The following is a 15576-nucleotide window of genomic DNA, read 5'->3' on the forward strand; positions in this document are numbered from 1 at the left end:
AGATCTCACTTAAGGTTTAGAAAAAAATTAGTAACTTGTGAGTATTCAGACATTTCCTAAGCATTTATGTTTCTCCCCAAGATTTTCTGTTACTGTTAGTAAAACAAGTAACATTATTATCCTCATTTTGGAAAGAACAGAAATTATCATATTGTCAAGATTGTATTTATACTGAAAAATCAGTGAATGGGGGAATTATACAAAATTTCCTCCCTGAAATGCATACTCAGGAGAAATAGGCCATCAACCCAAATATATCACAAAATTGCTTGCTCTTTTGCCTGATGCATCTGTATTGAAACTACTAAGTTACCAGGCCCTAGAGACTTTTTAAAAAGTCTTTGTGACTGTCAGAAAATTAAAGGGCCTTCCAAAGTAACCTCACACTCTCCCCTCCTTTTTTTTTTTTTTTATAATCACATCAAACTTGGAATTTAAGATCTCAAGGAAGTGGGACTGTTCTCTCCAGAAGCAGATCAGAAAAAGGGAATTGAAGAAGAAAAGTAAGCAGATGGCAGGAAGTGAGAGATCATTACTAACCACTCACTCAGCCATAGAGTACCAGCCATCGGGTACCATGGGCCACCCACCTCTGCTCTCATCACCAGCTCAATGGCTCCCAGGGGCTTTTTCTCAGGGTCTTGCTATCTCATCTGGGGCCCTTTATGTTAAAATGTTTTCATTTTTTTTATTGTAGTAAAATAAACATAACAAAGTTTATTATCTTAACCATTTTAAGAGTACAGTTTAGTGACATTAACTATATTCACACTGTTGTGCAGCCATCACCACCACCCATCTCCTGAACTCTTTCTTCATGTTGCAAAATCAAAATTCTGTACCCACTAAACAATAATTCCCCATTCCTCCTTGCCCCCAGGCCCTGGCAACTGCCGTTCTACTTTCTGTCCCTATTATTTTTCTGTTCTCTATTTTGTTTATCTCTGCTCTAATCTTTATTATTTCCTTCCTTCTGCTAGCTTTGGGTTTAGTTTGTTTATTCTAGTTCCTTAAGTTGTAAAGTTTGGATGTTGATTTGAGATATTTTTCTTCTTTTTTAATGTAAGCATTTGTAGCTATAAATTTCCACCTTAGCATTGCTTTCAAGGTATCCCATAAGTTATGGTATGTTACGTTTTTATTTTCATTCATTTCTATGTATTTTCTAATTTCTTTTCTGATCCATTGGTTGTTTAAGGTATGTGTTGTTTAATTTCCATGAATTTGTGAATTTTCCAAATTCTTAGAGTTTTGGCCACTATTTCTTCAAATGTTCTCTTTGCCTCTTTCTCTCTTCTCCTCCTGCGACTTTGATGATGCATATGTTGGTCCACTGATGGTGTCCCACAGGCCCCTTCGGCTTCGTTCACTTTTCTTATACCTGTTTCTTTCTGTTCTTCATATGCTATAAATTCCATTGTCCTATCTTCAAGTTAGTTTACTGATTCTTTCTTCTGCCTGCTCAAATCTACCTTTGAATCCCTCTAGTGAATTTTTCACTTTAGTTATTGTACTTTTCTGCAGAATTTCTTTTTTCTTTTTAGGTTTTCCATCTCTTTATATTTCCATTTTGTTCATACATCGTTTTCTTGAGTTTCTCTACATCTTCCCTTAGTTGTTGAGCATCTTTAAAACAGTTGTTTAAAAGCCTTTGTCTAGTAGATCCATCATCAGGTCCTTTTCACGAACAGTTTCTGCTGGTTTCTGTTTTTCCTTTCAATGGGCCATACTTTTCTGTTTCTTTCTATGCCTTGTGGTTTCGTTGTTGAAAACTGGACACCTGAATCTAATAATGTGTAACTGAAAATCAGATTCTCCCCCTTCCCCAAGATTTGCTGGGTTTTGTTTTTGTTTTTTGTTGCAGGCTGTCTCTGTGGCTGTTCTCTTCTGTTCTGTTATAGGCTGATCCTTGGGGGTCAGCCTGAGGTGTAAACTTAAGGTCTTTTCAGGTCTTTTCTGAGCCTGCACCTCCCTCTGGGGATGTGTGGTGATTTTTCTAGTTTCCCCATATATGCAGTTGCTTTTGAATGTCCTAGTCTTCAATGTCTGCCTCCCACAAGGGGGAAAAGAGAAAACTGAAGGGTGGGGTGGGAAGGTACTGGCCCTTTAAATCTCCTGGAGGTCACTACAGCCAGAGGGAAGGGGCTTGCAACGTGAGGGAGGTGCAACAATGGGTGCCACCTTTTTGTCTGCACCTCTGTGATCAGAGGTAGCAATCAGCAATCAGAGCACAGATCCCCGATATTTGGAGGATAGGGTCCTTTATGTCCACCCTAGCTCACACAAATTGTGCGCAAGCGCAAGCTAATCCAGGAACAAGTACATGACTGCTTGCAACAGGGCTGATGGGTGACAAATGGGTAGCTGCTACTTGCTAAAAGCTGAAAATGACCAAAATTAACCACAGTTTATCATCTAACCATTTCCCTGGAATTTGCAAGCTTCCGACTTGAGAATTCTAAAATAATTACATCAGACAGATTCTGCCGGTGTAACTGTTGTGTAGGTGAGGAGATAGGTCTCTGGTGCTTCTTACTCTCCCATCAACTCAGAATCCTCTCCTTTATTTTTAAAAACATTTTATTGTGAAAAATTTCAAACCTAATCAAAAGTGAAGAGAATGATATAATGAATTCCTATGTACCACCATGAACTTTCAACAATTACCAACTACCTGGCTCTTTCACCTTGAATTTCCACCAAGGGTTTCTTACCCATCTCTTCCCTGTCCTTCCCCCCATGCCTGGCTTCAAACAATGTGATTACCTGCCTTCTGTTCCAGGTCCTAGAACCAAGGGGACTCCTCTAAATACCTGACTAAATCAACTAGCCCTCTTTTCTATCTTCTTAACTTGACTAATTTTTATACCCTCTACCCCTATGCCCCAGATGCCTTTTAAAAAAAACAAAAAGGAAAAAGAGAGCAGCATTTAATCCTTCTTAATGGCTTGAAAATCTGGTGAAAATCATGGATAATTAACCCCCCAAAAAAGACACACATCATTTTACATACAATTTCAGGAGGTTCATGGACACCTTGAAGCTCTCCAAAGATCCCAGGTTAAGAATCCCAGTTTTTGTCTACTCTAAAAGGTAGATTCCCCCTTCCTTGCCTGGCTGTTCTCATGTGGTTCTCTTCCACAGATACACAGAACTGTAAGGTGGGAAGCATTCAGTTCCACCCCCTTTTGACTGTGCTACTGTGGCTACTAGACATAAAGAACTAATGTGCTGGCTGCAAATCCTGGAGTGTGAGCAACAGAACTAGAGGCTCTGCCAATATTTGTCACACTAACCTCATGCTAACTCTGAATACCTCCCTGCCCCTCTGACATGGATTCATACCAACTCCAAAAGAGGCCTAAAACCCACTCTAAAAATACCTTCTTCAGCACACCTCATTCCGTCTCCTCCCTTCTCTTTATTCATGGGACATTGGATTTTCATGAAATGCAAGGAGGAAAAATACTAACAGGCTCAGAAACCAGATTGGAATTGAAAAATTAATTCAAAATAACTTTTTAAAAATTAATTAATTAATTAATTAATTAATTAATTTTTGGCTGTGTTGGGTCTTCGTTTCTGTGCGAGGGCTTTCTCTAGTTGCGGCAAGCAGGGGCCACTCTTCATCGCGGTGTGCGGGCCTCTCATTATCGCGGCCTCTCTTGTTGCGGAGCACAGGCTCCAGACGCGCAGGCTCAGTAATTGTGGCTCACGGGCCTAGTTGCTCTGCGGCATGTGGGATCTTCCCAGACCCGGGCTCGAACCCGTGTCCCCTGCATTAGCAGGCAGATTCTCAACCACTGTGCCTCCAGGGAAGCCCCAAAATAACTTTTTAACAAGTATATTTTAGCTGCAAAGGTGTCTATGCTTCTTTGTCAGGGTTCAATTTATGTTCAGCTCTGCTCTTTGCTCATTTGTGGAGAATCTTTGGGGTGGACCAGTGAACTCATGCTTACTCACCTTGCGTAGAAGGTTGGGTTGATATTCCCTGTATCATTCTCCCCAGTTCTTCTTCTAGTACTGGACCTCAACTGTGGCCATGCATCAGAATCGACTATAGAGTTTTTTAAATCCTGAAAAGAGGTGGGCTCATATCAGCCTGCTCCAGGTTTACTGACTCTGGGGTCAGGCTTCTGGGTGTGCAACCAGGGATGAGAATCCTGCTGCGATGCCATGTGCAAGGAAGTGACATCATTACTAGTGGTGGAAGCCTGGGAGAATACTAAAGTTGTTCCACAGTTTGTAGTTCAATAACAGATATATTTCTGTCTTTTCTTTTCTTTTTTCTTTCTAAGGCAGGAAAATTTCAGAAGGAAAATTTAGAAGGAACTTGGCAAATGTAAACCACTCTGGGGTAATATTTAAAATATGCTGTTTTTCTCCACTATTTAATTCCTAATGTAGCATAAACTTCTTGGTTCATCTGGGATATAGGTTTTAGGTAATACATAATATATTTTTAATATATATATTTATCTTATTTTAATTAATTTATATTATAAAAGTAATACATATATTTTATAAACATTTTTTAACTGTATAGAAGAATAAAAGTGAAATCCCAGAGAAAATTCTGTTAACAGTTTCTTATGTAAACTTCTAAAAATTTGCTATCCACATCAAACATTTATATATGTCAATATTTATTTATCTCTGGTAGTCTCAGGACTCACAGGTCTTGGAGATTAACATAAAGACATGTTTCCTTTCCTTCCCTCCTACCCGAAGGGTAACAGGAAGTCCAGTCTTTTACCAGGTTTACCTCCCAAATAGCCCCAAGAATCCCTGGGAACATTCTCCTGTCCCATAGGACCATCATGGTAATCGCATCTGGCTCCAGGGGGGTAAACCTCTGTGCAGACCTTCCTGAGATGTCAGGACTGGCCTCTCACAGCAGGTTGCTAATATTCTCCCTGGTACTGATTTCTTACGTGTGTGCTCAACCTCTTTTCTTAATCTCACACCAGACTGGTGAAACCAGACTACAACCTCTAACATGATTTTGTTGAAGTTTCAGAGATAACAGAAGGAAAATACAGCACAAAAGACCACTTATAATTCTTACTAGAGGTGGCCTATATCAGAATGTTCAGCCCCAGAGCCTGGCAGCCTCTCTCTGCCTAACTCTCAGCCAGTCATAGTAAGGCAGGGGCCAAGTCTCCTCCCTCTGGCAGGTGGCCTTTGGGCCTGTTTCTCCTAACTGGAATCCAGGCTCCCAGATTCCCTCAGGCCATGAGAGAAAGGAATAGGTCTTAACTTCAGTCAAAGCCCACCATGACTGTCCATCTCCAAATGAAAATGGGAATGTTCCCTTCCTTCAGGGAATGTCTTTCCCTTTTCACTCAGGGAAGTGTGCTTTTGACCCAAAGGTAGTCAGAACTCAAGACATTTTCCACAGCTTGAATTCTTCAGTCTTGGAACAAAGCCATGTGTGGCAGGAAGGGTCTCCTGTGGCCCACTATGGGTCAAACCTAGTCAAACCCAGGCCAGTTCCCTAAGGTTCAAGGTGAAGTTCTGGCCTGAGCACCTTTCCTGGAGTCCTCAGTCTTGCTCTTGATTTCTTGTGAACAATCCCTTAAATAACAGCACACATCACACTTCCCCAAGTACGAGTGAAATTTTACCGGGATAATGCAGCCTAATCCCATATTTACAAAGACACATTACTGTAAGGGAATCATTATCTGAAGAAGTACATGTCTTCTAACCACAGTGATCATTTTCATAGTAGCAGCCAAAACAACTTTGCTCCTCAACTGAAAAATCTCCATCTCAGAAATGATATCTGAGATTTGACTCAAAATTACATGGGAGCGGGACTGGGTGACACAAAGTGGGTAGGGTTTTTTTGTTTTGTTTTGTTTTTTAACAATTTCTCTTGGTCATTGCTCTGTTGTTTTTTTTTTTTTTTTAATAATTCTTTACTTTATTTATTTATTTTTTGCTGTGTTGGGTCTTCGTTTCTGTTGCGAGGGCTTTCTCTAGTTGCGGCAAGCAGGGGCCACTCTTCATCCCGGTGCGCGGGCCTCTCACTATCGCGGCCTTTCTTGTTGCGGAGCACAGGCTCCAGATGCGCAGGCTCAGTAGTTGTGGCTCATGGGTCTAGTTGCTCCGCGGCACGTGGGATCTTCCCAGACCAGGGCTCGAACCCGTGTCCCCTGCATTGGCAGGCAGATTCTCAACCACTGCGCCACCAGGGAAGCCCCTGGGTAGGGGTTTTGATGAAACAAAATTGGCCATGAATTGATTGCTATTGAAATTAAGTGATGGATACATGAGGCTCCACTGTACTATTCATCTACTTTTGTACATGTTTGAAATCTTCTATAGTTAAAAACAATAACAGCATCTCTGCAGAGGATTTGCCCATGTTTCTTTCTTCTTTTTTTTTTTAAATTTAATTAATTAATTAATTAATTATTATTTTTGGCTGTGTTGGGTCTTCGTTGCTGTGCACTGGCTTTCTCTAGTTGCGGAGAGTGGGGGCTACTCCTCATTGGGGTGCGCGGGCTTCTCATTATGGTGGCTTCGCTTGTTGCGAAGCACAGGCTCTAGGTGTGCGGGCTTCAGTACTTGTGGTGCGGGCTCAGTAGTTGCGGCATGTGGGCTCTAGAGCAAAGGCTCAGTAGTTGTGGCTCACAGGCTTAGCTGCTCTGCGGTATGTGGGATCTTCCCGGGCCAGCGTTTGAACCCATGTCCCCTGCATTGGAAGGCAGATTCTTAACCACTGCGCCACCAGGGAAGCCCCTTGCCCATGATATTTCATCACTGGAAGATCTCTCTTTGTTGTTTTCCAGCGTAACAGAAATCGTAGCCCTGCAGATGAATTCAGTCTCCACCTCCTGCAAATAAGCTTCTTCTCCCCTCTCCACAGACGATTCCAGAGATTTTACGGCCATTAATTACTTCAATGCTCACATTCTAGCTACTGAGTTCTTCGTTATCACAAGCACTCCCTTCAAGGGAACTTCTCATAATTAGTCCTAGGTTGATGATAGCCGAAGGTCTTGTTCTCCTTTCACCATGTCTAGGGATGTGTGCCATCGCTCTAGGTATATAGACAAAGGATTCAGGCACTGTATTTCTAAATGGTAAAAGAAACTTTACCTGTGCTATTTTATTCCACTTAAAAAAAATGCATTTTACTGGTACAATGTGAATGGAAAGGAGTCTGGTGAGGGTGGCTTGAAAGAATGGCTGGCCACCAGGACAGGATAACATCTCTGGTCTTAGTAAAGTTTATGGCAGGGGCCTTGTTCTGGAATGTGATCCTCAGTTTTATAAACTCAGAAACTTAAATATTAGCACACGTAGGCACAATGAGACCCTAAGGGCTGATGAATGCCAATAACTTAACTTGCAATGGGAAACATGGCTATGAGCAGACCCCAAATCCATGTTTGCTGGTTAGCACATTTTCTACTATGGGAAAATTTTTATGCAAAGTAAATTATAATCAGAAGAGTGTTTGGGGAGAGCAAGTTCTAGAACAGTGAATTTTCAACTAGGGAGAGTTAACTTCCCTTAGGGGATGGGTAAAGGGAAGGGGGCTTTTAGGGAAACTTATGTGTGTGCTGAGTTGTTGTTTTCTCTTTTTTAGCATATGTCATTAGAAATGGCATAACTAATATTATAATTCAATAATAGATTTCAGGGGGGAAATTTAAACCCTATTGCTTTCCTAATGACAATTATAAAAGGCAAAGCTCAACAGAATCTTCTTGGCTCGTGACACTCAGCTTGGAGGGTGGCAATCCACAAATCAGACTCTCTGGAGGGTCTAAGATTTTTTGTTTTTTCAAAATGAGGCAAGAAAATATGTTCACTGAGGCACCAAGCAAAAGCCATACATGAGGCAACTTAGGTTTGCGGGATCCACATCAAATTTTCTGTTCTCAAATTTTTTCTCACTAAAGAGTTTTGTGTTGAATATAACCTTATTTAGTTTATTACTAGTCACTAACTGTGGGACTCAATGTGGAAATGTATCTATGCTACTTATACAGTAGTATGTACTTTATAGTATAGCATACAGTACAATAATATAAAGTACTACTACAGTTTTGTGACCAAATTCTGCCGCTAGGCCAAACCACTGTGTGGTTACAGCAGACTTCTGATGGTCTCAGCATTGATTTTTCTCCCCTCCTCCTTTCCAAAAGACCCTCTGTTCACCTGGGGATTGCTACGATTCCTGGGAAGAGGGCTACAGTCTTGTGCTAACACATTCCAACCCCTTGAACACAGCAATTGGTTTGTAACCTAAACCAGTCCAATCAGAGTGAATCTGAGAACTTTTTGTAAAAATAATGATACTTGGACAAAGATGGGCTCACTTTCTTTCTTTCTTTCTTTTTTTAATAAATTTATTTATTTTAGGCTGCGTTGGGTCTTCGTTGCTGCACGCAGGCTTTCTCTAGTTGTGGTGAGCAGGGGCTACTCTTCTCGTTGCGGTGCACGGGCTTCTCATTGCAGTGGCTTCTCTTGCTGCAAGCATGGGCTGTAGGCATGCGGGCCTCAGTAGTTGTGGCACGTGGGCTCAGTAGTTGTGGCTCGTGGGCTCTAGAGTGCAGGCTCAGTAGTTGTGGTGCATGGGCTTACTTGCTCCCCGGCACGTGGGATCTTCCCGGACCAGGGCTCGAACCCATGTCCCCTGCATTGGCAGGCGGATTCTTAATCACTGTGCCACCAGGGAAACCCCGGGCTCACTTTCCAGGCGCCTTTAGCAGCCATCTTTGGCCATGAGGAGGGCCTAAATTAGGAGAAAGCCCACACCAAGACAGGAAAGAGAAACAGAAAGATATGGAGTGACTGGGGACATCACTGGGCCACTGGACCAAGTTTGCCTGAAACCAACACTACCTCTGGACTTGACAGTTACTTGTACCAACGAATTCTTTGCACTGTTTCAACCATTTTTAGTTGTAGTTGAAAGCACTAGTGGGTGAATCAGGGCACTGCTGAACCTGGATTGTTTGAATTTCTTATTTTCCGATAGGCTCAAAAGTCAGTCAGTGAAGCAAGTCACAAAGACAAAAACTCCAGTAACTGTCATGTTCTTAACTTTTGCTGTACATCAGAATTATGTAGAGAGCTTTTAAAAATCTCAGGCGGATTAAATGAAAATCTATGAAGGTGGGGCTAAGGAAACAGAATTTTTAAAACCCCTCCAAGAGATTTCCAAAGGGCAGTCTACACTGAGAACCACTAGTCTAAGTAAATATCTAGCTCTATCCATTTAATGGTATCTGCAGACTAAATGTCCAAAATATGTCTTTCCATTAAAGGGGGAGAAAAAGGCTGACATGTAACTTGTAAGGTTAATGCAAACCATATTTGTATGACAGAAAAGCAAAATTTATTTGGAGTCTTGTTTTACCTTTAAAATGTATGCAAATTTTGTACTCTACTCCATTTTATATTCTTTCTTCTCTTTCCCTTTCTCCCTTCAACATTTAATAGGAGCTTACCATGTCCAGTCACAGTGACAGACAACAGGAAAACACGGAAAAACACAGTTCCTACAATCCAGGAAAAATAGGTAATTAATCTAGTAATTACAACAAAACCTGCTGACTCTATGATAAGGGCAGCTCAGGGCACCATGTAAACAGAACAGGGGCTCCTGACCTCCTGGAGGAAATGTTTACTCTGAAACCAGAGGAATGCATATCAGTTACCTTCGTAGATGACGGAAGAGGATCCAGACAGCGGAAGTAAAGGAACTGAAAGAACATAGCAGGGGCAGAGGAGAATGCGAGAGAGATGAGGCTAGAGAGAAAGGCAGGAGACAGGACTTCCTCCCCAAAGCAGTGCAAATCAACTGAAGGGTTTTAAGCAGTCAAAGGATGTAATTTCTCTTTGGAAGATAATTCTGGCTGCTGTGTAGGAAATGCATTGGATGGGAGGGGCGCATGTGGGGAAAAGGGGAACTTAATAAGAGGGGCTCAGGGAGACCAGTTAACTGGGGGCAGATACAGTAGCCCAGGCAGGCAAGAGCAAGGAGGCCATTGGATGGAGAGAAGTGGGCTAATTTGAATGACATTTAAGAAGGTGTAATTGATAGGGCTTGGTAATTGACCAGTGTGATGAGTGAGGGGGAGAGAGAGAAGCCAAGAGTGACATATGTCTCTTGTTTAAGCAACTGTGTGGATGGCAATGCCATTTGTTGAATAAGGAACACTGGAAAAGAGCAAGTTTGTAAGAGATGAGCTGAATTTTGTTCATCTTGAGTTTGAAGTACCTGTTAGACATCTAAGCACAGACAGCTGATACATGTGTTTCAAATTCAGGAGAGCAATATGAGTTAGAGATCTACACTTGATAGCCATCAGCAAATTGATGGTAATAAAGCCAAGAGAATGAACTAAATTACCTGGTATAAGTCTGTAGAGAGAAATGACTTAAGATTAAGCTCTGTGGACCACCTACAACTAAGAGGACAGTGGAGGACAGAGTCTTGCAAAGAATAACAAGAACACATTGATAGAGATACAGGAGGCAAAACAGGAGAGTGTTTGAAAAAAACAGGGTGAAAAAGGGTATATTTTCTGTTTTTTTTGTTTGGTTGTGCTGGGTCTTAGTTGTGGCAGGTGGGCTCCTTAGCTGTGGCATGTGAACTCTTAGTTGCGGCATGCATGTGAGATTTAGTTCCCTGACCAGGGATGGAACCTGAGTCCCTGTATTGGAAGGCAGATGCTTTTTTTTTTTCAATAAACACAGGGAACCCAAATTTTATTTATTTGTTTGTTTATTTTTCACTGCGTTGGGTCTTAGTTGCTGCACGCGGGCTTTCTCTAGTTGCGGTGAGAGGGGGGCTACCCTTCGTTGCGGTGCACGGGCTTCTCATTGCAGTGGCTTCTCTTATTGTGGAGCATGGACCCTAGAGCTTGTGGGCTTCAGTAGTTGTGGTGCACAGGCTCAGTAGTTGTGGCTTGAGGGCTCTAGAATGCAGGCTCAGTAGTTGTGGCTACGGACTTAGTTGCTCCACGACGTGTGGGATCTTCCTGGACCAGGGCTCGAACCCGTGTCCCCTGCCTTGGCAGACGGATTCTTAACCACTGCACCACCAGGGACGTCCCGGGTATATTTTTTTAGAAAGAGGCAATCAAATGCTGTCAACCATGTCAAATGCTGATGAAAGATCTAGTAAGATGAGGACTGAAAAATGTATGTATATTGGATTTAGCAACATGGAAGGTCTTGGAAATGTTACCATGAGTGGCTTAAGAAGGGAAAGTAAAATTTTTCAGAAGTTACTGAAATGGAGAAGAGACAGAGTGTATGGTAACTGGAGCGGGATGTGAGTCAAGGGATATTAAGATGAGATAGACTTGGACTTCCCTGGTGGCACAGTGGTTAAGAATCTGCCTGCCAATGCGGGCGACACAGGTTTGATCCCTGGTCCGGGAAGATCCCACATGCTGCGAAGCAACTGAGTCCGCGTGCCACAACTACTGAAGCCCACGCGCCGAGAGCCCGTGCTTCGCAACAAGAGAAGCCACCGCAAGAAGACCAAGCACCGCAACGAAGAGTAGCCCCCGATCTCCGCAACTAGAGAAAAGCCTGCATGCAGCAACGAAGACCCAATGCAGCCAAAAATAAATTAAATTTAATAAATTAAAAAAAAAAGATGAGATAGACTGGAAAATGCTATTTTTTTTCTTTCTAATGGAAGGAAATCAGGAAGATGGATAAAGTAGAAAATACGAAAGTGTCAGGATACTGGAAGGAATGGGATCCAGACACGTGTGGGATGCCTTTTGGACTGGAATAGGAGAAACAGTATGGGTGTAGAGAACAGCAAGGATTGTAGGTTTGTTGGCCAGAAGTGGAGAGAATTCCTATCTGATCACTTCTATTTGTTCTGTGAAGGAGGAGGCAGTCATCAACAGAGAATGAGAGGGGGTGGTGGGTGGGTGAGAGGTTTAATGGGAGTGGAGAAGTTTTGAAATAGTTGTTGAAAATGGGAGACAGGTAACTAGGGAAACAGTAGGCTAGTCAGTCAGTGGCAAGGGCTTCACTGAGATTGATGACCATTAATGTAAAACCGGGATAGTCTGTGTACTTCAGCATATTTCTTCTGTGGGTCTCAGCAGCCATGAACTAGCAAGAAAAAAGATGGACATCTGCATTCATATATGGCGGGCAAGATAGGTGCAATGGAAGGTGCAAAAGAAAAGATTTAGAATATTGGCAGTGATAGGCTGTTTGAAGTGATGGGCTGTGAATCAAGCTGGTGAGGGAGGGAAATACCAATAGGCAGAGGTTGTTAAATAGAGAGGGTTAGGGTAAGAAAATTGAAGGTCTCTTTGAAGCTGAAGAACTGGGGTGTTGGAGGTAACTGACAAATGAGCTGGATCAGTTTCAGAGCATGGGATGTTTGATATTGTGATTTCAGAAATAGAACAGTTCAGGTGGAGACAAGGGCCAGAGTGTAGCAGTGGAAGCAAGTGGCTGAAAGAAACATGGAAGGCCTTAGGAAATGAGATCAAGGAAACAAGAAGCCAAGGTGTTGGATGGATCATCCACATACCCCAGTTTGGTGGGAGGACTTCAGAACACTTGGAAGCTAAAGGCCCCACATAATCTTGCCACTGCCCCCTCCTCTGATCACTCCTATCCTTACTTAACTCCAGCCACACCACCCTCCTTGCACACTCTCAGATGTGGCAAGCTCCTTCTCACCTCAGGGCATTTGCATATACTTTTCCTTCTGTCTTGAATACTCTTCTTCCAAATAGTCCACATTTTTTTTTCCCAATGTAGTTCACTTCTAAAACCGTAATAAAGCAATTTAATACTGTAAAATTATTTTCTATCACAGATGAGTGATTTCTAAGAACTTGTTCTTGATGGCTGTTGTAAATCACAATGACTTATTTTACTATGATTCACCGAAATGTCCCTAAATTCAATCTGTACATCTATAGAATACATTTTTCCTATTCAAAACTGTGCAGTTTCTTTATTGTTACTAAACACAGACAAACCTAAGTCACTTCCACAAAATGTGATTCATGCCAGAAAGCTTTGTGTGACGCCTTCCAGACCACAGTCCCCGCAGGTCAATGAAGAGGACAAGTCATTTCACCTTCTAATAAACAAACACTCTAGTGATTCCAGTTCCTGATATCTAGTGATCCTCACCCCTCATTTCATTTGGGTTTCTGCTCCAACATCACCTCTTCAGAACTTTCTCTGACCAGTCTACCTAAAATGGCAGCTCTCAACCCCTCGTTCTGTTTTTTTTTTTTTTTTGATTGAAAAGTAATTTTACTTTTTTTCAACTTTCTGGCCAAAGGAATATGGATCAGGACACTGTAACTCTTTTGATATCACCTTAGAGGGTTAAGATGTTCTTTGACATCTTTTTTTTTTTAAACTTTTATTGGAGTATAGCTGATTTACAATGTTGTGTTAGTTTCAGGTGTACAGCAAAGTGAATCAGCCATACATATAAATATACCCACTCCTTTTTTAGATTCTTTTCTCACATAGGCCATTACAGAGTATTAAGTAGAGTTCCCTGTGCTATACAGTAGGTTCCTATTAGTTATCTATTTCATATATAGTAGTGTGTTTATGTCAATCCCAATCTCCCAATTTATCCCTCTGATCCCTCACTCTTTTTTTTTTAATAGATTTTTAAAATAGAATTTTAAAAAAAATTATTTATTTTTGGCTGCGTTGGGTCTTTGTCACTGCATGCGGGCTTTTTCTCCAGTTGCGGCGAGTGGGGGCTACTCTTCATTGTGGTGCATAGCTTTCTCATTGTGGTGGCTTCTCTTGTTGCGGAGCATGGGTTCTAGGTGTACGGGCTTCAGTAGTTGTGGCTCGCGGGCTCTAGAGCACAGGCTCAGTAGTTGTGGCGCACGGGCTTAGTTGCTCCGCGGCATGTGAGATCTTCCCAGACCAGGGTTTGAACCCATGTCCCCTGCATTGGCAGGTGGATTCTTAACCACCGCGCCACCAGGGAAGCCCTGACCCCTCACTCTTAACCCCTAATCTCTTTTTTAATTTTTCTTCAGAGCATTTAGCACCTGAAATTATAGTACGCATGTATTTTCTTAATTATCCATCACCCCACTAGACTGAAAGCTCAATGAGGGCAGTGATTTTCTCTGTCCCCACTGTATTCTCAGTATCTAACAGATTCTGGAATACACTAGGTACTCAATAAGTACTCGTTGCATGGATAGATGAACAGAAAAGAGGAAGGATCAAGGAAGCACATGAAAGGCAGCTATAAATGATAAAGAAGGCATGGCTGAACAGCATAAATTCTAATGAAGTAGGGCTTTTTCTTTTTCTTTTTTCTACACCACGCAGCCTGTGGGATCTTAGTTCCCCAACCAGGGACTGAACCCGAGCCCCCTGCTTTGGGAGCACAGAGTCTTAACCACTGGACCACCAGGGAAGTCCCTGTTTTCATCTTATTTTCTACAAGCAAACTGTAATATACTAATAACTGAAACGATTACAGTGAAACCAGAAGATTATTGCAAGTTCTAAGGAAATAGTTTATAGACACTATAGAGGAGATAGGGAAAGCAGATAAAAGGAAAACTACAGTATTAGAAGGAAAACGGTTTTATGTTTTGAATCTTGTCTCTCTCTAATTAGACTGTGAGATCCTATATTGCAGTCAATCTATATCCTAAAATAATGCCTACGTTTTAGATGCATGACAATTTGCAGAGCTATTTTACAAAAATCCATTTTATGAAATAAAGTATGCAATTTTACAAAATGAATCTAATTGTTATCCTCTGTAGCATTTAGGATTATTAAGATGCCAACTGAAGCAGAGAATCAATTTATTGGAATTGTATTAGGCACCCTGCAGAATCAAGGGGCAGCTCTGAGGCCAGGTCCTTAAAGAACAAGAACAGGAGCATCTTTGTGAGGCCATGTAACAAGTCATCGAGCAACTGGCGGGGCTGCCACTAAAATGAACTTGTGCCAACCATTCTGAGTCCTCAGGCTGCAGAGTCCCAGGAGAGAGATTTATGGGCTCAGCACGAAGAGCGGAGGGCACGTGGTCTCTTGTCTGACCGTCCCATCGAACTGTATTCAATTGGAAAGAAATTGTTCTCCAAATGTAAATTGGGGCACAATTGCCAAGACAGCAAAAAACGATCAAGGGGAGAAAAGTGCCTTCCTGATGCCCCTAGTGAGAATTACCCCCTCCCTCATTTATGTATGCACAGCTCCTTATTCGTTGTATCTTCTCCTATGCCTAATCACACTCTGATTGAATCGATGTTGTTTACATACCTTTTCCTCTCCTCCACTAGCTTACAAGCCCAGAAGGCAGTGGCTGCAGCAGTTGCATCACCCAGAAAATGCTGTCCTAGAGGCCCCCAGTGCTCTATTTCAAAATTAGTAAAAAAATATTCTGAGGAGTGAACTTAAGCGAAAGTAAATGCCTTTTTTCTCTATTCCATTATAGACAATTTTTATAAATTTTTAATAGTTTTACCTTTCTAATGTGAAAAAAATACAAAATGAATATGGAAAGACATAAATCCTCCTTAGTTGCTTTCCTATCTTCTCTAAATCTGTAAAATG

The sequence above is a fragment of the Balaenoptera acutorostrata genome, chromosome 4 (assembly GCF_949987535.1).
Source record: "Balaenoptera acutorostrata chromosome 4, mBalAcu1.1, whole genome shotgun sequence".
NCBI lineage: Eukaryota > Metazoa > Chordata > Mammalia > Artiodactyla > Balaenopteridae > Balaenoptera > Balaenoptera acutorostrata.